Below are 23,321 nucleotides of genomic sequence, written 5' to 3'. Positions count from 1 at the left end.
CCACTGAATAAAGTTAAAGGAGGCTAATCCAGTGAATAGAGAAAAAAGTTACAGTAATTACTTGGAAGTAAGACTCCACGGTAAGCTCAAATTAAGATGCTATAAATATATAGATAACAAACCTTTACAAGTAATTTGCACTAAAAAGAGATTGGGCTTAGAATGAGAAGTTTATCAAATGTAGCCAAGATCTGAATGTATTTTATAAGGAAGGGCAACCAAGTTCCATTGAAGTTTTGAGATATAATAAGAGAGGCTATGTTAATATGCAAGGAATAATGCTTGAGATAGCATAAATTGCAATAGCATCAGCTATTATATCCTGAGCATATGTGATAATGAGGTGTTAAAAAGTAACATGAATTTCCATACACAAAGTTGAGGTTTACCAAAGTTTAGTGGTTTAAATTGATTAAAAAAAAAACACACACAAAGTCCAGTGAAATATATCAGAGGAATCAAAATATTTACCTAATATATCCACTGTCAGAAGATATAATGGTAGGAGAGGGTCAATTTGGTTTTGAGAATCATATAAAGAAAATCTCTCTCGGAACAAAATAACATCTAGAGGGATATACAGTACAGCACTGAGATTCTGTCAAAGTTTAGGTTCAGTTATTGAAAATAATGTCTAGCAAGCTACAAGATAAGTTAATGAAATACATGAGAGTAAAAGCTGGAACTCAGATTGATATTATGCTGGAAAGTGAAGATATCAAGCATAATGTAACACAATTCTAGGAGTTGATTCAACAATAAGCAGAAAGTAAAGAAAAAAGGTATATTAATGAATAAACAGGACAGGCACCAGGTATAGGAAAAACATTAACCGTGTCAGCAAATACAGTACCAAAATGCAGTTAATGGTAGCTGCTGTAAGAAAACAAAGCCAGCAGAGGGTCTACTTAGTGTAAGATTGGGGAAGGTATATAAGCCATGGAGGTGGATAAAGCAAGTTTTCAAGCTCTGAAAGAGAACAGATACGGAAATGGATATAGACACGTAGAGGACGACAATAACGATGGTGGTAAGAATGCAATAATGATGGTAGTAAGGGGAAAACTAGAGGAGTTGGGAGGAATAGAATCAAAACATCAATTCAGCAAAGGAGATAAAATAAGCAGGATTATGAATTGGCTGAACAAAGATATAAATGATGTGTAGGGCTAAGGCATATAAGAAATGAATATTGGAAAAATAAGTTTGATAGTAATAATGGAATGATGGAGGTAATACTGTATTTTTTAAATGTTCTTAATGAAAACCCTAAATATGACCTAGGGGATGTTAGGCAAGATCCATCCATATACCAAAGGCACTTCCCCCAATTTTGGGGGGTAGCCGACATCAACAATGAAACAAACAAAAACAAAGAAGGGGACCTCTACTCTCTACGTTCCTCCAGCCTAACCAGGGACTCAGTCGAGTTCAGCTGGTACTGCTAGGGTGCCACAGCCCAACCTCCCACATTATCCACCACAGATGAAGCTTCATAATGCTGAATCCCCTACTGCTGCTACTTCCGCGGTCATCTAAGGCACCGGAGGAAGCAGCAGGTTAGGCAAGATAAGATCAATTAATAAAATACCAGAGGGTTTATAAAAAAGCAGACCTGTACTTAGGATAATGAGTAGTAGTACCAAGAAAATCCAGAATAAAAAAAGGATTGCTAAAAGCTGTGAATAGACAGTCTTCCACAAGGTTATCAGAATCAACACTGCCAAAGAAGAGAGGATAAGACGAGTGAGAAAACAGCCTTGCAATAATAATTCTTTATACTGTATATAGGAAAAAATGGGGCACTCCAATGTGGATATCATTGAGGAAGAAGGCTACTTACATATATAAAAATATTGGAGAAAGTTCTGAAGAAAAGGCTGAGATATTTAATTTAAATCAGCACATCAGTTTGTCTTCATGCCACAAAAGTCAACACGAGATGTAGTCTTAGTAAGAAGGAAATGAAGCAACTACGGGAAAAGTAAATTCAAGATTCTTGGGAAGGCATCTATCTGACAGAGTATGGAGACTAATAATTAGATGGCTATTACAATACCATATGTCAAGTTCTCTCTTGTTTATCACAGTAATGGGGAGGATACAAAAGTGTATGAAAGGAGACCCCTGGGAGGTGCTCCACAGGTGACCACTTAGCAGCAACAGAATTTGAGAGAGAGACTGTAGAAGAATGCAGCAGAGAGGAGAGGATCTGAAGTCTGCCTCACTGAAAGTTTATGGTAACTGAAAGGAATGAAAGCAAGAAGTACAGATGGTAAAATAGCCACACAGTTGCCATGGGAAAGATGTATAACTTTGTACTGTATACCAAATGTAATAGATGGTGTTAAAAGAAATGTAAATAATTGTAACCAAGAAATTAAATAATTTTAAAACACTTGGAAAACACAAAAAGGAATAAAAAAGGAAATTATTAAGTTGCAATCCATGCATAAAATAAGTAGTAACACAAACTTGAAATAAATGTAAACAAAAAGCTAACCTACTAGTAAATGAAAACATCCATTTTAAATATTTAACTTAGCCGGTGAATATATAATAGCTGCAACTCTGTTGCTCGACAGACACATACATAAAAACTCGCCAGCGATCGCTATACATACAGGTTGCGGGTGTGCCCACCAGCGCCAACTGTCGGCCAGATACCACTCTCGATGTAAATAAAACCTTCAATTTCTTCTCTGTCGACGTGTCGACAAGACGTACTTTACTCGCTGTTGAACCTGGAGTTTTTCCCATCATATTTGGTGAAGTACTTTAATTTGGTTTGAGCTTTCGCAGTACAGGTGTTTTTCTTCAAATAAATCCTTGAACTCTTTTTTGAATCGGATTAATTGTTGATGACTTAGATCGTTTTTTGGAATTTTCCCTTGATTAATTCAAAATGGCTGACCCTTCTCAAGTTCCCAAGTTTCGAAAGTGTAATGCTAGGGACTGTCATAGGCGTCTTCCAAAGGCTTCTCTCGACCCTCACACTGTTTGTTCCAATTGTCGGGGTAAAACCTGTCAATTGGAAGATCGGTGTGAGGAATGCGTGGGCCTTTCGGAATTCGATTTTATCGAATTTGAGAAATATACACGCAGACTAGAGAGAGATAGGGTAAGGAGAAGTTCTTCTAGGTCGGTAGATTTTTCCTCTCCACATGCCCCTGAACCTATTCCTTCCCCTGTAGTGGTTGTTCCTAACCCCCCTCCTAGCACTCAGGAACCGTCGATGGCAGACATGATGCGTGCTATTCATGCCTTGGGGGAGAGAGTTGAGGCTTTAGCAAGTGACCGAAATCAACTCATGGCGGACGTAAAGGAACTCAAGTGCTAAAGTGCCACGAAGGATAGTGTCAAAGTGCCTAGTGTTACGCAAAGTGTTGTGAACAGTGTTGCGACCGAGGGTTCGTCTGTTCGTGCCTGTCGTCCACCTAGTCCGGGACCTCTTGCAAGCTCCCAAGCCCAGGGGAGAAGCAATGTCGTACGACTTATGGGTTCGAGAGGCCTTGATCAGCGAACAGACGTTCCCTCTTTGGTATCAGGCGGATCTCGTCAAGATCGCCCCTACCAAAGTAAGACGAGAGAGCCCATTTTTACCTCGTCGTCCGAAGGTGTTTCACGTAAGAAACCTTGGACCAAGGTCTCTAGACCTTTAAAGCGTAAGTCGGTCCCTTCAGGACAAGTCCAACGTCCCGGATGTAGCCACTGGGACAGTTCGGACCCGTTGCCGTCATCTGATGACTGCTCGCCGCCTAAGAGAGGCAAAGTTGTGCCGTCTCATTCGCTAACCCCGTCTGTTACCGCACCTGCTTCCGTAGACCCTAAATGGGTGTTACTGCAAGACATGCAGTCTAAGCTTGCGTCCTTGATGGAGGACTACAACGCTGAGAAGGTTTCCGTTGAACCTACTGGCCATCAGCCATCCAAGCGTTCTGTTGTGCGTCCTGTTGACGTGGATGTAGCTTTCTCGCGTCAACCAGTTGGTGTGGTACCCCCACCGATGCGACCCAGTGTGGATTTCCAGCCGCACGTTGACGTTAGGCAACGCACTGATGCGATTGGTGACGTTCAGGACGTTCATCAACCATCAGAGTTGACTTGTTTTGACGCGGTGCGTCAACCTTCGCAACCCGGTATGGTGTTGACTGCACAACCCAGACGGTCTAAACAGTCTCGGGTGGACGCTGTGCGTCCTCGCGCACCTGTTGTTGTTGACAGTTCCCAGACTGTTCAGCAGTTCCAGGACGCTGCGTCCGGCTCCATCACGTATGCACCAGTGCGACCGGACTCTGCGAGTCAAACGTTGCCTACACCTTTGCCGTTTTCTCATCAGTTATCGGATGAGGAACTGTCAGAGGAGGACATTGCTGAACCACAGCCTGAGGATCAGCCTTCAGAACTAGATGAGCCTAAAGCAGTTCAACCTTCCTTGGACTTTAGAAAAGTCATGGTTGTTTTTAAAGAGTTGTTCCCTGATCACTTTATTTCTGTGGCTCCTCGTTCGCCGCCGTCAGAGTTTGTCTTAGGCGTTCCTGCTACCATGCCTGCCTTTACTAAACTCGTTCTCTCTCGCTCATCCAAGAGAGCTTTACGGCTGTTAGGCGATTGGTTAGAGACCAAGAGGAGTTTAGGGAAGACGGCATTTGCCTTCCCCCCATCTAAACTCTCGTCTAGATCGAGCGTCTGGTATGCCACGGGAGAAGTTCTCGGCTTGGGAGTTCCTGCCTCTGCCCAGGGCGACTTCTCAAGTCTTGTAGACTCTCCCCGCCGCCTTGCCATGAGACGCTCGAAGATTTGTTGGTCACCCTCGTACCTGGACCACCTTCTTAAAGGCATATTTAGGGCGTTTGAAGTCTTTAACTTCCTGGACTGGTGTTTAGGAGCCCTGAGTAGGAAAATCTCTTCTGCCGATAGGGATGTTTCCTTACTCATTATGTCCTGCATGGACAAGGCCGTCCGTGATGGGTCCAACGAGCTTTCCGCTTCATTCACGTCCGGAGTCCTTAAGAAACGAGAGTCTCTGTGCTCTTTTCTGTCAGCTGGAGTGACGCCATGCCAAAGATCTGAGCTACTCTTTGCGCCCTTGTTTAAGTGCTTGTTTCCTGAAGTCTTGGTTAAGGAAATTGCCTTGTCTTTAGTGCAGAAGGACACCTACGATCTAGTTGCGTCCTCGGCTCGCAAAGCTCCCCCTTTGCCTGCCTTGTCTGCTAGACCTAGGATAGACACTCCAGCGTCCAGGTTTATCCCGCCCTTTCGTGGCAGAGCCTCCAGCAGGGGAGGTGCTCGTGCCGAAGGGAAGAGAGGGAAGAGGAAAGGATCCAAGTCCTCTAAGGGCAGAGTCTGACTGCCCGCAACTTCAGACAGCAGTAGGTGCCAGACTCAAGAACTTCTGGCAAGCCTGGGAGAAGAGAGGCGCAGATCAACAATCTGTGAGGTTGCTCAGAGAGGGGTACAAAATCCCTTTTGTACGCAGACCTCTTCTAGCGACGTCCCCCATCGATCTCTCTCCCAGGTACCGAGAGGAAGAAAAGAGACAAGCCCTGAAACTGGAAGTGTCTCTTTTGCTAGAGAAGGGAGCGGTGGTCAAAGTCTCGGACCTTCAATCACCGGGGTTTTACAACCGTCTCTTCCTAGTATCAAAGAAGACAGGAGGTTGGAGACCGGTGCTAGACGTCAGTGCTCTGAATGTCTTTGTCACAAAGACGAAGTTTACCATGGAGACCACAAAGTCAGTCTTAGCAGCGGTCAGAAGGGAAGACTGGATGGTCTCTCTAGACCTAAGGGACGCCTACTTCCACATCCCCATTCACTCAGACTCCCAACCTTTTCTGAGATTCGTCTTCGACGATGTGGTGTACCAGTTTCGGGCCCTGTGCTTTGGCCTAAGCACAGCTCCTCTCGTGTTTACGAGGCTTATGAGGAATGTGGCAAAATTCCTCCACTTATCGGACATCCGAGCCTCCCTTTATTTGGACGACTGGCTTCTCAGAGCCTCTTCCAGTCATCGCTGGCTGAAGGATCTCAACTGGACTCTAGATCTGACCAAGGAATTGGGACTCCTAGTTAACTTGGAAAAGTCACAGCTGGTCCCATCCCAAACTATTCTGTATTTAGGGATGGAGATTCACAGTCAAGTTTTTCGGGCTTTTCCGTCGGCCCCCAGAATAGATCAAGCCCTGCTCTCCATCCAGAAGATGCTGAAGAAAGAACGCTGCTCAGTCAGGCTGTGGATGAGTCTGGTAGGAACGTTGTCATCCCTGGAGCAATTTGTCTCGCTAGGAAGGCTACACCTCCGACCTCTTCAATTCCATCTGGCTTTTCACTGGAAAAAGGACAAGACGCTAGAGGCGGTCTCGATTCCGATTTCCGAAAAGATAAAGTCTTGTCTGACTTGGTGGAAGGACAATATTAGCCTACGAGAGGGTCTTCCCCTGGCAGTTCAGAAACCCAACCACGTTCTCTTCTCGGACGCATCGGACTTGGGCTGGGGCGCGACGCTGGACGGTCGGGAATGCTCAGGTCTGTGGAACTCGAGTCAGAGGAGCATGCATATCAACAGCAAGGAGCTTTTGGCGGTTCATCTGGCCTTGATAAGCTTCGAGAATCTCCTTCGAGGCAAGGTGGTGGAGGTCAACTCGGACAACACCACGGCCTTGTCGTACATTTCCAAACAGGGAGGTACCCACTCACTGACTCTGTACGAGATTGCAAGGGACCTGCTCATCTGGTCAAAAGATCGAGGCATCTCCCTCGTAACGAGGTTCATCCAGGGCAACTTGAACGTCCTAGCAGATTGTCTCAGTCGGAAAGGTCAAGTAATTCCAACCGAATGGACCCTCCACAAGGATGTGTGCAAGAGACTTTGGGCGACTTGGGGTCAACCCACCATAGATCTCTTTGCAACCTCGCTGACCAAGAGGCTTCCAATCTATTGCTCTCCAGTCCCAGACCCAGCAGCAATACATATAGATGCCTTCCTCCTAGATTGGTCACATCTAGATCTTTACGCATTCCCACCATTCAAGATTGTCAACAAGGTACTGCAGAAATTCGCCTGTCACGAAGGGACAAGGTTGACGTTAGTTGCTCCCCTCTGGCCCGCGAGAGAATGGTTCACCGAGGTACTTCTATGGCTAGTAGACATTCCCAGAAGTCTTCCTCTAAGAGTAGACCTTCTACGTCAGCCACACGTAAAGAAGGTACACCAAAACCTCCACGCTCTTCGTCTGACTGCCTTCAGACTATCGAAAGACTCTCGTGAGCTAGAGGCTTTTCGAAGGAGGCAGCCAGTGCGATTGCTAGAGCAAGGAGAGCGTCTACCATTAGAGTTTACCAATCGAAGTGGGAAGTCTTCCGAGACTGGTGCAAGTCAGTTTCCGTATCCTCGACCAGTACCTCTGTAGCCCAAATAGCTGATTTTCTCTTATACCTGAGAAAAGTACGATCCCTTTCAGCTCCTACTATCAAGGGCTACAGAAGCATGTTGGCCTCGGTCTTCCGGCATAAAGGCTTAGATCTTTCCAACAATAAAGATCTGCAAGACCTCCTTAAGTCTTTTGAGACCTCTAAGGAACGTCGTTTGGCTACACCTGGGTGGAATTTAGACGTGGTCCTAAGATTCCTCATGTCGGACAGGTTTGAGCCTTTACATTCAGCCTCCCTGAAAGATCTCACTCTTAAGACTCTTTTCCTGGTATGCTTAGCCTCGGCTAAAAGAGTCAGTGAGCTTCATGCCTTCAGCAAGAACATCGGGTTTTCGTCAGAAAAAGCTACTTGTTCTCTGCAGCTTGGTTTCCTAGCCAAAAATGAGCTACCTTCTCGTCCTTGGCCTAAATCTTTCGATATTCCTAGCTTATCGGAGATCGTAGGCAATGAACTAGAAAGAGTATTATGCCCTGTTAGAGCTCTTAAGTTCTACTTAGCTCGTACTGAACCTTTACGAAGCCAATCTGAAGCGTTATGGTGTTCGGTAAAGAAACCATCCTTGCCTATGTCAAAGAATGCTTTGTCATATTTTATTAGATTGTTAATACGAAAAGCTCATTCACACTTGAGTGAGGAAGACCGATCTTTGCTTAAGGTTAAGACGCACGAGGTTAGAGCTGTAGCAACTTCTGTGGCCTTTAAGCAAAATAGATCTCTGCAAAGTATCATGGACGCAACCTATTGTAGAAGCAAGTCAGTGTTCGCGTCATTTTACTTGAAAGATGTCCAGTCTCTTTACGAGAACTGCTACACACTGGGACCATCCGTAGCAGCGAGTGCAGTAGTGGGTGAGGGCTCAACCACTACAATTCCCTAATTCCATATCCTTTTAATGTGTCTCTTGAAATGTTTTAATGTTGTTTTTAGGGATTGTCCGGAAGGCTAAGAAGCCTTTTGCATCCTGGTTGATTTGGCGGGTGGTCAAAGTCATTTCTTGAGAGCGCCCAGATTAGGGGTTTGATGAGGTCCTGTTGTATGGGTTGCAGCCCTTGATACTTCAGCTCCTGGGAGTCTGTCAGCATCCTAAGAGGATCGCTGGGCTCCGTAAGGAAGACATACTTACAAGGCAGAGTAATCGTCTAAGTCGACTTCCTTACCAGGTACCTATTTATTTTGGTTTTGTTATATTGATAACTGTCAAAATGAAATAAAAAACTCTTAGCCTATACGATGTAAACATATTTAACTCTGGTCTCTACCCACCTCCTTGGGTGTGAATCAGCTATTATATATTCACCGGCTAAGTTAAATATTTAAAAATGATATTTTAATTATAAAATAAATTTTTGAATATACTTACCCGGTGAATATATAAATTAAACGACCCTCCCTTCCTCCCCATAGAGACGCAGTGGGATGAGAAGAAATTGAAGGTTTTGTTTACATCGAGAGTGGTATCTGGCCGACAGTTGGCGCTGGTGGGCACACCCGCAACCTGTATAGCGATCGCTGGCGAGTTTTTATGTATGTGTCTGTCGAGCAACAGAGTTGCAGCTATTATATATTCACCGGGTAAGTATATTCAAAAATTTATTTTATAATTAAAATATCATATTACAGTATTAGATAAAAAAAGATTATTCATTGTGGTTGGATGCAACCTGTACTACTTTATTAATTGGAATCATGGGAACTGGCAATAAAGAGGGACATTTTAAAAAAAGAGTGACTTTAGTAGAATACCAAGAGAGTAGAGGTCCCCTTTTTTCTGTTTTGTTTCATTGTTGATGTCGGCTAACCCCCAAAATTGGGGGAAGTGCCTTGGTATATGTATGTATGTACCAAGCTCTATAGTCAAGTCCAGGGGAAAAATCATATGATTAAGGAAGCTGCAAACAGATCTTGTGTACATTAGCTAGAAAATAAAGCAAGATTTCAAAGATTGTAGTGGTTTAGACATGAACAGAAGGGACAAAAATAATCAGACAAAAGAGCAGATGAGCAAACAGTCTGGAAAAGAGCTGCAGGAAGGCCCAACATAGGAAGTAACGGGATTGAAGAAGAATTAACGTGATGCAAGTTCTAACAGGAAGTACAGTATACAAAAGGATTGCAGTGAACGTCCTTGAAGATCTACACTCAGCAATGGTAAAGATGATACAAAAAAATTATGATCAATATACCGATAGTTAGGTTTCTCATGAATATGATTCTTATGTGTGCAATTGATAGTACAGTACATAAGCTTGTAAGGAAAGAAATTTTGACCAGTAAGGAGAGTGTATATGTTTGCTCTGGGATGTAACTACTATACATGAAAGCTGCTGCTTCTACTGAACTCAGCCTAAATTAATGGTAAAAATGTGCAGGCTTCCAAAAGGAGTTCTCATCCTGTACAGCTAAGAGGACTGTTGAAGAAATTTAGTTAAATATATTTGTAGATATCTGCAAATAGTACAGTGAACCCTCGTTTATCGCGGTAGATAGGTTCCAGTCGCGGCCGCGATAGGTGAAAATCCGCGAAGTAGTGACACCATATTTACCTATTTATTCAACATGTATATTCAGACTTTTAAAACCTTCCCTTGTACGTAGTACTGTTAACAAACTACCCTTTAATGTACAGAACACTTAATGCATGTACTACAGTACCCTAAACTAAAACAGGCACAAATATTAAAGGTGATTTTATATCATGCATTTCCTAAACATGCTAAAAAGCACGATAAAAAATTGCAACCAATGTTTTGTTTACATTTATCTCTGATCATAATGTAGAAACAAACTGGAGGTAGAGCTTTGCTTATTACCCAGACATATTTCCCATACTTTTCCCTTAGAACTACATCACATCTTCCTACTTTAGATATATATATATATATATATATATATATATATATATATATATATATATATATATATATATATATATATATGTATATATATATATATATATATATATATATATGTATATATATATATATATATATATATATATATATGTATATATATATATATATATATATATATATATATATATATATATATATATATATATATATATATATATGTATATATATATATATATATATATATATATATATATATATATATATATATATATATATATATATATATATATGTATATATATATATATATATATATATATATATATATATATATATATATATATATATATATGTGTGTGTGTGTATATATATATATATATATATATATATATATATATATATATATATATATATATATATATATATATATATATATATATATATATATATATATATATATATATATATATTTATATGTATACACATATACATACCTACATATATACATAAATACATGCATACATATATAAATATATATTACTGTATATATATGGGTTATGGAAAAAATCCGCGAAGTGGTGAATCCGCGATGGTCGAACCGCGAAGTAGCGAGGGTTCACTGTAAAAAAGTTCCACTTTCCTTATCAAAATGACAATCGCTTGCATAATCCTAAATGTTTTTGGAGAGCCTGGGAGACTCAAATTACTATAACAAGTTGAATGTAGATTATTGAACCCGCTTCTGAGTTACCTAAAAGAAACTGAAACCATGGCAAGGGTGTTGCCCAAGAGAATCTAGAACAAACATACAAGAGTTACGAGAGCTAAACTATAATCAGTGTATGAAAATGGCCTAGTACACTCAACCATAAGAGAATTGTCTAGGAGACTAATATAATCCAAAGAGAGTTGCAAAAGAGAAATAGACCAGCTTGGCCACTACCTGGGAAGTTCAATCCGACATAGCAGTTGCCTCGGTGACAAAAGACCAACGAGAGTTCTTGAAAGACTCAATTGAAGATATGATAGAGTTGTTCAATGAAGAATCAAACCCACACAAGAATAGCTTGAAAGTCACTCAAATCATCATGTGAGATCTACATTTGGAATTTCCACAGCACTTTCAATACACATGCATTTAACATGTATAAAGCATATTTCCCTCACTGTTTATGGAATCCTGTCAGCAAAATAACGACTTGGCATTCCTGTTTCAAATGGGGCAACTCCTAATACCAAAAGATTTGATTCAGAGCTCTGATGACTTTTTTGTGTGTCATATTTCATAGAAAATTTACTTGATACCACAGTGTTTCTATAAAGGATGTGTTACAAGTTAAGGTTAAAGTTCAGGGTTGCATGGGAGACAAATTAAAATGTACATACCAATGGGAGGATAAAATATCCCAATCCCTAAAAACTATGAATCTTTACAATGTAGCACTCAAAACGCCAGTCCATATTATTTGGTTTTTATGATTTATGGGTTATTTTGAAGGATGCTCAAAGATATAATTAATACAAGCTGCAATCTTACAATAAAATTTTGAATGCCTATAGTAGTCAAGTAACAAGCAAAAAAATACAAGTGCATTCATAAAAGGTTTTTACAACTGCCTGAAAAAACCCTTATATAATCTCCAAGTATGTTGTATAAAACACCAGATTACCCATTGAAAAAATACTGCTAGCTTATTGGATAATACTAGTAAAATAAAAAGGAGCAGTAAATCAACTCTCTTAGAAGACACTTTCATCAGTGAAGTGCCTACTTGGCTTAATATTGTAGCGTAAAATACAGAAATTTTCAAATATACAGTGAATATTGGAAAATTATTATCTGATATCAATTTATATTTAAGTCCGTTTTCAAATGCGCTCCTGCTGATAACTTTAGGAAATTAACATATCCAAGAAGTGTCTTCGGTTAGAATTGGTACCCTTCCCACCCCTCCTCCATGAAGAACCAGACTACATGTCTCAGTTCCTTAACTGTATTTTGACTTTTCCAACTTAACTGCTACTTAGGTTGCTAAGGGAGATGTAAGAATGGAAATGGCTTCCCTCAAGCGTTTAGCTAAGCCTGAGAGACTCAAGTGAAAATGGACTTCATTCATTTTAACATTCAACCTAAAAAAAAGCTTCACAAACTCCAAGAGAACTCACCAGAGACTTGCCATCCCAAGATTTATTCTTGCAGGCAGAGAAAGTCCACCTCTGCCTATTCTCGTCACACACAAACTGATTCTTGGATCTTGAATCCTCAGCACTTAAGTATCATGGCCCAACCATAGGCTAAATGGTGAGGCCAAAGTCCTTTTTATTTCTTTCCAATTACATCTGTTGAAAAAATAATTTGTTTAACAATGATAAAATATTCACAAAATAATCATAAATAGATTGTCTAAAATGCTTGAATTTAACAATTTACAAAACTGTAATTAAAATTATTTATTTTCCTGTTACAGTACTTTAAGCATAACAAATACAGATTGATAATTTTCCGATCATGTACATCTATAAAAGAATATACAGTTTAACATTTTGTTACTTTTATTCAGAAATGTGTAACAGCTGAAAAGATATTTTTTAAACTGCATTATTAACATTGCAATGACACTAAAAAGATTATCTATACTTTACCAAGAAGATTATTACCTAAGGAAGCATTTACTTAGCAAGATAAAACAGATAATAAGAAAAGTAAACTAAAGGCACAGATAAAATTAACTACTATGCAATCAATTTGCAGATTCCTTACTTAAAGTTCCAATGAAAATCTACAAATTATCGCACTTTCTTCTACAAAATACCAACTTCAAGAAAGTTTATGAAACTATGAAAGGACATCAAAATCTAGATGCATAGAAATCCAAGTAACAGCTGAAGACCTAAACAAACAACAGTGATATCAAAATGAAACTTTACTAAAGACTAATCAAACAACCTATACAACCTTACTAAAATGGATAAGAATTTACTACCTGAAAACACAAGATGGGCTATCCTAAGTTAGGACCAATCAAAGTTCCACTCTGTGATAGGTAGCCACCTTAATTCTTCACACCAAGAGTAATAATACACCAATCTTTGTAGTGACAGATGATTAAACACTTTTCTCAATGGAAAAAGCATACAGGGAAATTCAAATAAAGATTGGAATTGTATGAAACGAAGCCAAGGCATAACACCTGGCAAGGACACTTGGGGGTTATTCAATATGAAATTTGAATATAGTATACAGTAATGCTACAGTATGTATTGAGAATGACAGGGAAGATGTAGGGCCCTCAGTGTTGGAGTTTTGCATTCTATAAAAAAGCAACATTAATAATGATACTCTTCTACCATAGTAAAAGATAAATCAGAACCCTAATTCTACAGGTAAGAAACAAAACCCCATAAACAACTGATCTCCTGATGATAAAATATATTATAAATTCAATACCTTTGAATTCTAAAGTGAGAAAACACTAACAAATTCTTACTATCAATACATCTATAAACATTAGTAACTGGACATCAGCTTTAATCTCAATGTTATACATAAAAACAATTTCTTACATAAACTAACAGCCGCATAAAACAGCATAGTATATAAAAAGCAGGAACATGGAACCAAAGAGAAATAATATAAAAACAATAATACTGTACTATATAAGGGTAATTTGAAATAAGACACTAGATCATTGTATGATGTGCTTACTTATTACAATAAAATTATTTTCTTAAATTTCATCCTGAATTTATGCAGCAAAGGAAATCTGTTTCACAGGTTCATTATAAAATCTATGGCTTGTGAAATGGGCAAATGCTTATCATGATAAAATCATTCTAATACTACACAATATTAATTTCATATATCATGAACAAAAACACTTCAATAATTATAATTTCTGATGCGGAAGTAGAACATTTCTTTCCAGTGTGCCAATTTAATAACTGCTGCTCTATTTTTGGCGATTCAGAATTTTGTATTCTAAATACAGTAAAGTATACCCTTAAGCAATTCTTGCATAGGGAACATAAAAAAAACTGTCTTGGAGGGAAAATTAAAAATAAAAAGTTATACGAGATATGAAAAGTGTACAGAAATTTGAAAATAAACTAATATTGCTGTCATGTAAACTTTTGAAACAATGCTTTGCAGATGATGGAAAGAAATAAAATGAATAATAAGAGATCAGTGATCAGCAATTTAATCTCAAATCACAAAGGACAATAAAACCTTGTAAGGATTTTTGCATAATATTTAGTCATTCAATCTCTCATTACCTAACAACTATTATGCAGCACCACATTTATGAAAGTATCCTCATAACACCTCCCAGATAAACTTACCAGTATAAAGTTTTTCTAGAGAAAAAAGCCTCTCGTGAATGGCAGAGGCAAGGGACAGTGACACTGACCTAGCAAGCAGGAATACCCTATAGACTGACCATATATACATATGATCAGCGTCAAAGCCCCCAATCCATCCAAGCTTGGACCAGGGAGGGATAGGCAATGGCTGTTGATGACTCAGCAGGTAGACCTATAGGCTCCCCCAAAACACCCATCCTTACCTCACAAGGATGGTGAGGTTGCAGCAACCAAACGAGCTAACAAGTTTGAGCAGGACTCGAACCCCAGTCTGGCGATCACCAGTCAAGGACATTACCACAGAGGCCAACATCCCTATAAATTCATGGTGTAATTTACTCTACCTATCCCAACTTGGAAAGAACTCTGGTAGGTGAATATATCTCTAGCAACATGTAGACCAAGTTCATATCAACCTCACTATTTAACCAAACTCAGGATTTCAGAATATATATGATTTTTAAAAGATTACTTGAAACTGTTTCTTATTCTGTCCTCTTATGCATGCATTAACTAAACACCAACAATGAGCAGTTTCCTTAAACCACAGGTACAGAATGAAATGGATGAGCAAGGGATGCAAATCAATATCAGCAAGGCTCACTTCCACTTTTCAAGTTCTCTGATAACTCTCAAGTCCACTGCAAACAACTGAGATTCAAATATGTTGCTTTCATCCTCAAAGAGGAGACAGAAATAAAGCAATATGAAGAATAAGAGAATTCCTTCACCCAATGAGCATACCACTTGTAAAAGATAATGTCCTTGTATGTATTTTCTAGTACCAAGAAACACACACAAGTCACAATCGTTACTCTTAAATAGAAGAAGAATGAATTACGATGGTGCATCGCATAACACCCAGTTATGCATATGAACTTGAATGAAGACAAGATCTGATAAGGTTAACAATAGACATGTGCAGGGGAAAGAAATTTATGTAACATAAGTTGAGTTAATTTGATTAATGGTAAGAATCCTTGACAGTCAAAGGATCATCATTTAATACAGATGGCTAATGGAGCTATTTATGGATCAACTTAACAATGAATAAAAATTCATACAATGAAAATGAGCGAGATATAAGCAATTGAAAAAGCATCTTGAAAAGGTTCCATATCTTGGCCATATCCTCTAGATCTAAAACCAGATATAATGAAAGGGACAGTATCTGGTTAATGATCATAAATATTTACTGAAATGCAGCACTGAGAAATTTCAGTTAAATGTATTGTTCAACTAACAGTGTGTAATTTATATACTGTACATGAAATACGAATATGACCCCCTGAAAAATATTGAAAATCTGCTTTACTCAGTAGAAATTACATACAATTCACTAAAAATAAAAGGCAAAAAAATTGTAGCATGTGGAAGAAAACTAATAATGTTTCTTTCATTACCTAAAATGGTGCAACTTCCACTTGCTTAAGCAATATTAACACATGTAATTTGATATGATCAATTCATAAATGAAAATAAAAACTCAGAACTAGAGCAAAAAAATGCTCACCTTCAGTAAGTCAAAATCAGTCATAATTGTAGAGGAAAACTTTAAAAACAAATAAAAATAATGGTCAAAAGAAGTGAAATTAGCTGGAACACTATACACAAGAACTAACAGATTCTCTTCAAAAGTAGAAAAAAAAAGTTTCTAAAAGTCTGAAGCTAAACTAACAAAGAATTTTTTCAAAAGTACCTGTATAAAATGTTTCTAAAAGTCTGAAGCTGAATTTCCTTCATAACCTTAAAACGGAACGAAACAAACACACTGGCACCATTGAAGGAGCCACCGCTCTGAGCACCAGATTCATATAGCTCCAATTTTCAAGGGCACTGTGCTTCTTAGGGGCAAACCTTAAGATGAAAATAATATTTTCCTTCACTCCCAACAAAAATTTCCACAATGAGATAAACACTGGTGCACACTTTGTCTCCTCCTCACATAAGATATTCCACTAACGTTAAATTGTCCTAACTCATCACCAGGACTTTACTGGACAGATGTAGGGCAAAACTTTGCAGTCAAACAACAGAATGATGATCATATTTCTAAGCTCCTCTGTAGATCACCTTCTCTAAGCAACTAATTCTAGACAACTAGCACCTGAACTCTCTTTTGAGATATCTATAAATAAAAGTGGCTTGGGAGATTAATACTAACAAAAGAGTTTGTACCTCCTCGGATACTCCTATTAGCTGAACCTCTGAAATCCTTGATACTGATCAAGAATGAAGGGTGTCTTAACACCTTCAGTCACAATTGTACAGGGGAAACTTGAAGATCTCATATAGAAAGGAATGGGACCTTTGTATCTTGTCCATAGATCAGAATAAATAACAACAATTATGCGTGAGGGCCAGCTTTGTCTCAGTTGATACCAGGCTCAGAAGTTGAAATTGATTTTTTGGGCATTAAAGGTCTCCGCAAAGCTTTGCAGTATAAACCTTCACCATATAGTTATCTAGACAACTAAAAAACTTGATACCCCTCATGTGAGGCTGACACGAACTGGGTCTAAAATACTAATGGAGTTGGGTTGTTACCGATCTAAAACTGAAAGAACATCTAAGCCATGTGGCTCAAATGAATTTCCTTGAGACCTTGTGATTTGGAATGTGAAGGCAAGCTTCTTTCAGGTCAATCAAAAGTGGAATTCTCCCACCAGATGGTATGACATACTCATGTCAACGTTTCCGTAAAAAAAGGCTTCAGTTATAGATACTGATAGAGGAACTGAGATTGATGATAGTTCTCCACCTTCTTTAGGGCTTGAAGGCAACAAAAAATGTGTATCTTACATCTCTCCTTGCTTATTCTATGGCCTCCTCCTCCACCTTCAGCATCACTTAAAAGTCCAATGATAGAAAATTTTCTGAAGTAAAACTGGACTGACTGGCTTTAGAAATGGAAGTCAATAGTTCTTCAAAGTTGTCACAATCCACAAGACTGCAAACATTTGCAAATGTGATCCGGATATCTTGATACAACCGGCACCACAAGAAGTGTTTCCCCTCAATTCCTTCTGTAGCTTTCGAAAATGGACTAAGGACTCCTTGAACTTAAAGGCAAGCACTTTATCCTTAGTGTATATGGCCTTGAAAGGATTGAAGGAGAGCACCAGCCAGCTGTTGCGATACTACCACTAGATAGTTATTGGGTCCTTTGACTGGCAAGACACTACTACATTGGATCTCCCAGTCTGGGTACAGCTCATTTTTTCTTTTCCTAGATATACACTGAATAGTCTGGCCTATTCTTTCCACATTTTCCTGTCCTCATACTCTTGAATAACACAGATTACCAAACAGTTCTTCTTCATTCAAGAGGCTATCTACTGCACTGTAATTGTTCAGTGGTTACTTTCCCCTTAGTAAGGGTAAAAAAAAAAAATCTTGTTATGGTAAGTAGCTCTTCTAAATGGACACTCCAAAATCAAAACATTGTTCTCTAGTCTTAGGTAGTGCCATAGCCTCTATACCATGGTCTACCACTGTTTTGGGTTAGAGTTCTCTTGCTTGAGGGTACACTATTCTTTCTTACTCATCTTCCTTTTACTTTTAAAAGTTTTTATGATTTATATAAGAAGGATCTATTTTAATGATGTTACCATTCTTAAAAATTTTTAGTCTAATTTTTCATTACTTTTGTTGTAGTTTATCTATTTCTTTATTTCCTTTCCTCACTAAGCTATTTTTCCCTGTTGGAGCCCTTGGGCTTTAAGCACCCTACTTTTTCAACTAGGATTTTATCTTATCTTGTACTACTACTACTACTACTACTACTAATAATAATAATAATGATAATACAGGCTAGATCCTAGAGTTCAAGAGGATTTATAGGACCATCTCTCCAAGACATAAGAAGAGGAACTACACCTGAACAACTCTCCTTTAGGATGGTTACTGGGAAAACGTGAACTGCCCAACCTCAAGCTATCCCTTCCTGCAATCTTAGCTAACATAAATTCAACAAAGTCAACAGAAAAATTATAATTAAAACTATGAAATTAGTGCCATAAAACATACGACTGGAGTGGGAATGCAATTCAGAACAAAGTGGATATGGGTATAAAACCCCATAGCTGTACTTGGTACAGCAACATTCTACTTCAGGACAGAGTCAGCACAGGAGCAAACAAACTCTTTAATGCTGAGAACAGACACAACCTCTAATAAGCAATATGTCGCTTAACCTGAGAAAGGTGACCAGGATAAGCATTTTATTACTTTCTTTCAGAGGTTATGCTAGGAAGCATAAAGCATTTGAATATTGGGAAAGACTCAATGAAATTATATACCTGTACTGTAGTTTTAACTGTCTGCATAACAAATACTAGAGCACAATAGTTAAAATCTTAAATCTTTATGGTAAGGATTCCTATTAAATTTGCAGAAAACCTTTCACAATTTAGTAACGGTAGCGACCCTGAAAAACATTCACTAAACATACTGTTAAGCCAAGAAATACAGAATCTTACCAGTTTTGTAATCAATGAAAAATTATATTGCTTACCACATACTGCAATTACAATACTTCAAAGTGTCAACAAAATCATCCAATGAAGTCATCTTTGTCTATCACATGTGGGTTGAGATGACATCCCTCTGCATTTGTAAAATACTGGATGCAAAACAGTTGATGTCAGTACCTATAAAAGTTAACACAGCATGAATAAGACAGTAGATTCATGTATTCGAGTTGATTAGTTTTTAAAAACAGTAGCTGTAAGTAACCTTACATGCTTCAATTTTACAATAAATAGCAGACCTAAAATTTTAAATTAAAAGTACAGTACCACAATTTTTTTTTCTAAACAAGGTTGGTCCCATCAAAATTACTTATGTCAGGAAATACAGTTAAGTATATGAACATACAGTATACAGTATATTAATTAAATACTCATAAATATTCATGTTGAACTAAATATTATACCATGAGCAACTCCACACAGCTCATACCAAGAAGGGTTACTCCTCTTGATGATGCTAGTTGCATTAAACTTGCTTACGCCTTGCTAGTACAGTAAAAAGTTAAGACAATATTCAAGTTAATATCAACCATGTGGGTTGCTATATAAAGATATATAGAACCAAATTTCACACAGACTGTCAATTTATGTACTTGTTTAAAAGCTGGCCGTGAAAACTCACGCAAGTTACTTTGACACTTCAGCAGTGGGTATCGACATCTTTGACGGGGTTTAACACTGCAAGCAATACTGTTTGAATCCGATTATTGTAAACAAGACATAACATGCTTGTGAACTCTTTAAATAAACCCATCTTGATTTTCAAAATTTTATTGTAAGTACTGAACAATAAGAATTTTCCACAGACTTACTTTTCCAAGATTGATACAATTTTGGTAAAACCGAGGGCTTACCCACTAGCGAGAGCTTTCTTGCACAATACAGTACAGTACTTGAAAAGTTCATGGCCATGAGACATACAGTGATTTTATAAGATTCATACCATTTTCAAGGTTTGACTTTTGACCAGGTCACTGTGTATAGTCCAGTATACAGTATTACCAACATAACCTGCTGAGCCACTACCAATTCAAAAGAAGCATTTACTGTACGCTACATTAAAAACTCTGGTGGCCACAACTGGGGTCTTAAAAAAAGATACCTTATTAAACCAACTTAAAAACACCTACATCGGTCCAATTTCTATAAACTATACAATTGAATGCAGTACAATTTGCCAACAAAATACTTGTGGTGCTAATTCAATTGTGTGATTCAAATGTTAAAAGGCCAAACAGGTGAGGATTTTTTGGGGGGATTTCAATAAGAACGATAAACTTTCTAGTGTTGATATTAGAAATGAAGAACCATATGAAGTGACTGTTGTTCCAAGAATTTTTTTTATATGTCCACAATATTGCAAGCTAGCTGAGTGTCAAGAAATTTCACAAAGACATGATGCATTTTGAAAATGTGACCAAGAAGGATGCTCCCATAATGACTACACATTACAGGTAAATGACAAACATGGATTTAGTAACCACACATAAGCATATTACAAAACTTCTATATTATTATTATTAGCCAAGCTACAACCCTAGTTGGAAAAAAAAGATGCTATAAGCCCAAGGGCTCCAACAGGGAAAAATAGCCCAGTGAGTAAAGGAAAAAAGGAAATAAATAAATGAGAAAAAATTCACAAAATATTTTGAAAACAGTAACATCCAAAAGAAATATGTCATATATAAACTATAAAAAGACTTACGTCAGCCTGTTCAACAAACATTTGCTGCAACTTTAAACTTTTGAAGTTCTACCGATTCAACTACCCAATTAGGAAGAGGCTTAATTTCTCATCTTGTTAGATATTAGTCTTCAGATAGACTGCCCTTAATTACATAAATGCCCTGACCCTATAAGCTTACTGTTGAATGGCAAATTCTTTGGGTTTGAACCTTGTTTCTATTCATCATTTATCTGCTATGAGCATGAACACTAGGTCTGTTTAGGTACGTGGGGAGAGGTCCGCTGGGGGATACCTGGATGAATATGGACACACTACCTTAAGAGTGCATTGGTAGGTAACAATAGGGTTCATTTTCAGGTAATATTAGTTTAAACCCAGGGAGGATATTGAAAACTTTTCTAGAAGTTTGGAAATACTGTTAATTCATAACAAAAGTTACATTAAAGTAGCAATTTTATAATATAAGCATCATGAGGCCAAGACTACATGTAACGTCGTATAGGCTACATAGGTGGTGTTTGTGTTAATATTTACCCTGAAATACCGAATGTCCTGGAATGTATAATGTAAAATTAATTAGTTAATGTCCTGTAGAAAGTAGGGCTTTCCCGTATAGGACCAGAAAATAAGCCAGCCAGATAAAATTATACTTCCGGACAGGGAAACGTTTCGAACAGAAAATATGTTTCTCAGTGGTAAATAACGTGATTTACCTGAATTTGACGTATAAAAACTGTTTTGATAGAAAAGTTTTCCCAGGCCGTAACTATAATAAAACCACAGTTTGTTTTCGTGTTCACATAACAATAGGTGAAGTTCTCGGGTTGCTATGAACAGAACTTCATTTATCACCTTGACCACCTACGAACAATGTAACCATTTATGAACAAAATTAAATACATTGACTACCTTGCATACTTCAGAACATTAACTAACCTGGCAATTTGGTAACTTCCGATGGAAAAATATTAAGTTTTTCATCAAAATGAGAGCAACGACACTAGAGATAGCCAACACGACAGACAGATGGGTCATGGCCAAGCCAGACCAGTGTTGCCAGATGTGTTAGTCTAAAAATCCCTAAAACTCGTGATAAAAAAATCTTCAAAAACTGCCAAAAAAAAACCCATTTCCAGAAATATATTTTCTTCTAATATAGAAATTACTCACTATACTTCATGTAACTGTAAGTAAGCTAATTGCAACAATATAAAGGTTTACTCATCTCTGTTTCTTCTTCATAAAAATATGTACAGAATATCGTCACCAGTTATCTAAAATCCCCAGATCTAAGGATAAATTTCCCAAATGTAAGGATAAATCTCCAAATCTGGAGATAAATCCCGTTATCTGGTACCACTGACCCAGACAGAACCCTAGTTCCGTTCGATAATTACATTGTCAGACTGTCACTTCTGATTCTTCTGAAACTGTCATATTTTTCGAAGATGATTTAAGACTTACAGAATCTATATAAATATAAAATAATTAAGCAATTTTTCTTCAGAATTTTCAGCAGATATTAATATATAAATAATGTAAAGCTGTCAAATGACTACAGCTATTATACTGAACGTATCCGGGTAGCTATACCCCCCTCCCCCTCTATTGTCTTTGCAAACTATTATTTTGAAAAGTTTGGAATTTTCTTATATGCAAAATAAAGAAAGGAATCGATGAAGTGGAAGAAGGGTTAAGTGAAGAGTGAGAAGAGGAAGCGAAGGTTCTAAAGTGATTCATGATTACAGAGGCAGAGTACAGGATAATACACTAGGGGGCCAAAAACATTTTATAATTCCTTCGAATAATCAGATTAAACTTGAAATGAAATAAAACACGAATCATCAAAAATTTCTTAATTTTGATATTATACTCTTGAAATTATATATATATATATATATATATATATATATATATATATATATATATATATATATATATATATATATATATATATGTGTGTGTGTGTGTGTGTGTGTGTGTGTGTGTGTGTGTGTGTGTGTGTACACTCGTGCACAATTTTCTATCTAGTTTCTCTTCCTTTTGTTTTGTTAAAGTTTTTATAGTTTAAATAGGAAATGTTTATTTTAATATTGTTACTATTCTTAAAATATTCTATTTTCCTTATTTACTTTCCTCACTGGGCTATTTTCCCTGTTGGGGCCCCCTGAGCTTATACTATCCTGCTTTTCCAACTAGGCTTGTAGCTTAGCATTTAATAATAATAATAATAATAATAATAATAATAATAATAATAATAAAGATGTCATGGAAGGGAATAATATACAAAGGTAAAGGTGTTTGTTTTCAATTCCAGTATCATCAGAATAGATACTCACCAGAACGTCATCAGGCAAGCCCAACCCCCCCCCCCCCCACTATGATGTCCAAACACAGCATTATCCCTACCAGCGAACAGCTTAAACTCACTGTCCCAAACTGGGATCGATCTGCTGTCA

General features: G+C 37.7%; 1 protein-coding gene and 2 long non-coding RNA genes across 4 annotated transcripts in view; 1 reads left to right on the top strand and 2 right to left on the bottom strand.

Moving 5' to 3' along the window:
- Window positions 1-21,901, bottom strand: part of LOC137627545 (uncharacterized) — a 43,048-nt gene extending 21,147 nt beyond the window's left edge. Inside the window, exons 1-3 of the long non-coding RNA XR_011041182.1 lie at window positions 21,799-21,901; window positions 19,160-19,295; window positions 12,448-12,621 (exon numbers count right to left, since the gene is read on the bottom strand). This is a non-coding gene — a long non-coding RNA (uncharacterized lncRNA). The remainder of the gene's footprint in view (window positions 1-12,447; window positions 12,622-19,159; window positions 19,296-21,798) is intronic.
- The window catches only part of LOC137627882 (uncharacterized), a 492,086-nt gene that overhangs the window by 52,835 nt on the left and 415,930 nt on the right, over window positions 1-23,321 (top strand). The window lies entirely within an intron of this gene.
- LOC137627884 (uncharacterized) overlaps window positions 1-23,321 on the bottom strand; it is a 213,126-nt gene that overhangs the window by 113,120 nt on the left and 76,685 nt on the right. The gene's annotated exons all lie outside the window — the stretch shown is intronic.

Source organism: Palaemon carinicauda, chromosome 35, assembly GCF_036898095.1.
Source record: "Palaemon carinicauda isolate YSFRI2023 chromosome 35, ASM3689809v2, whole genome shotgun sequence".
Lineage (NCBI taxonomy): Eukaryota > Metazoa > Arthropoda > Malacostraca > Decapoda > Palaemonidae > Palaemon > Palaemon carinicauda.
The sequence above is the reverse complement of the archived record's forward strand: the minus strand, read 5'-3'. Positions and strand labels throughout refer to the sequence as shown.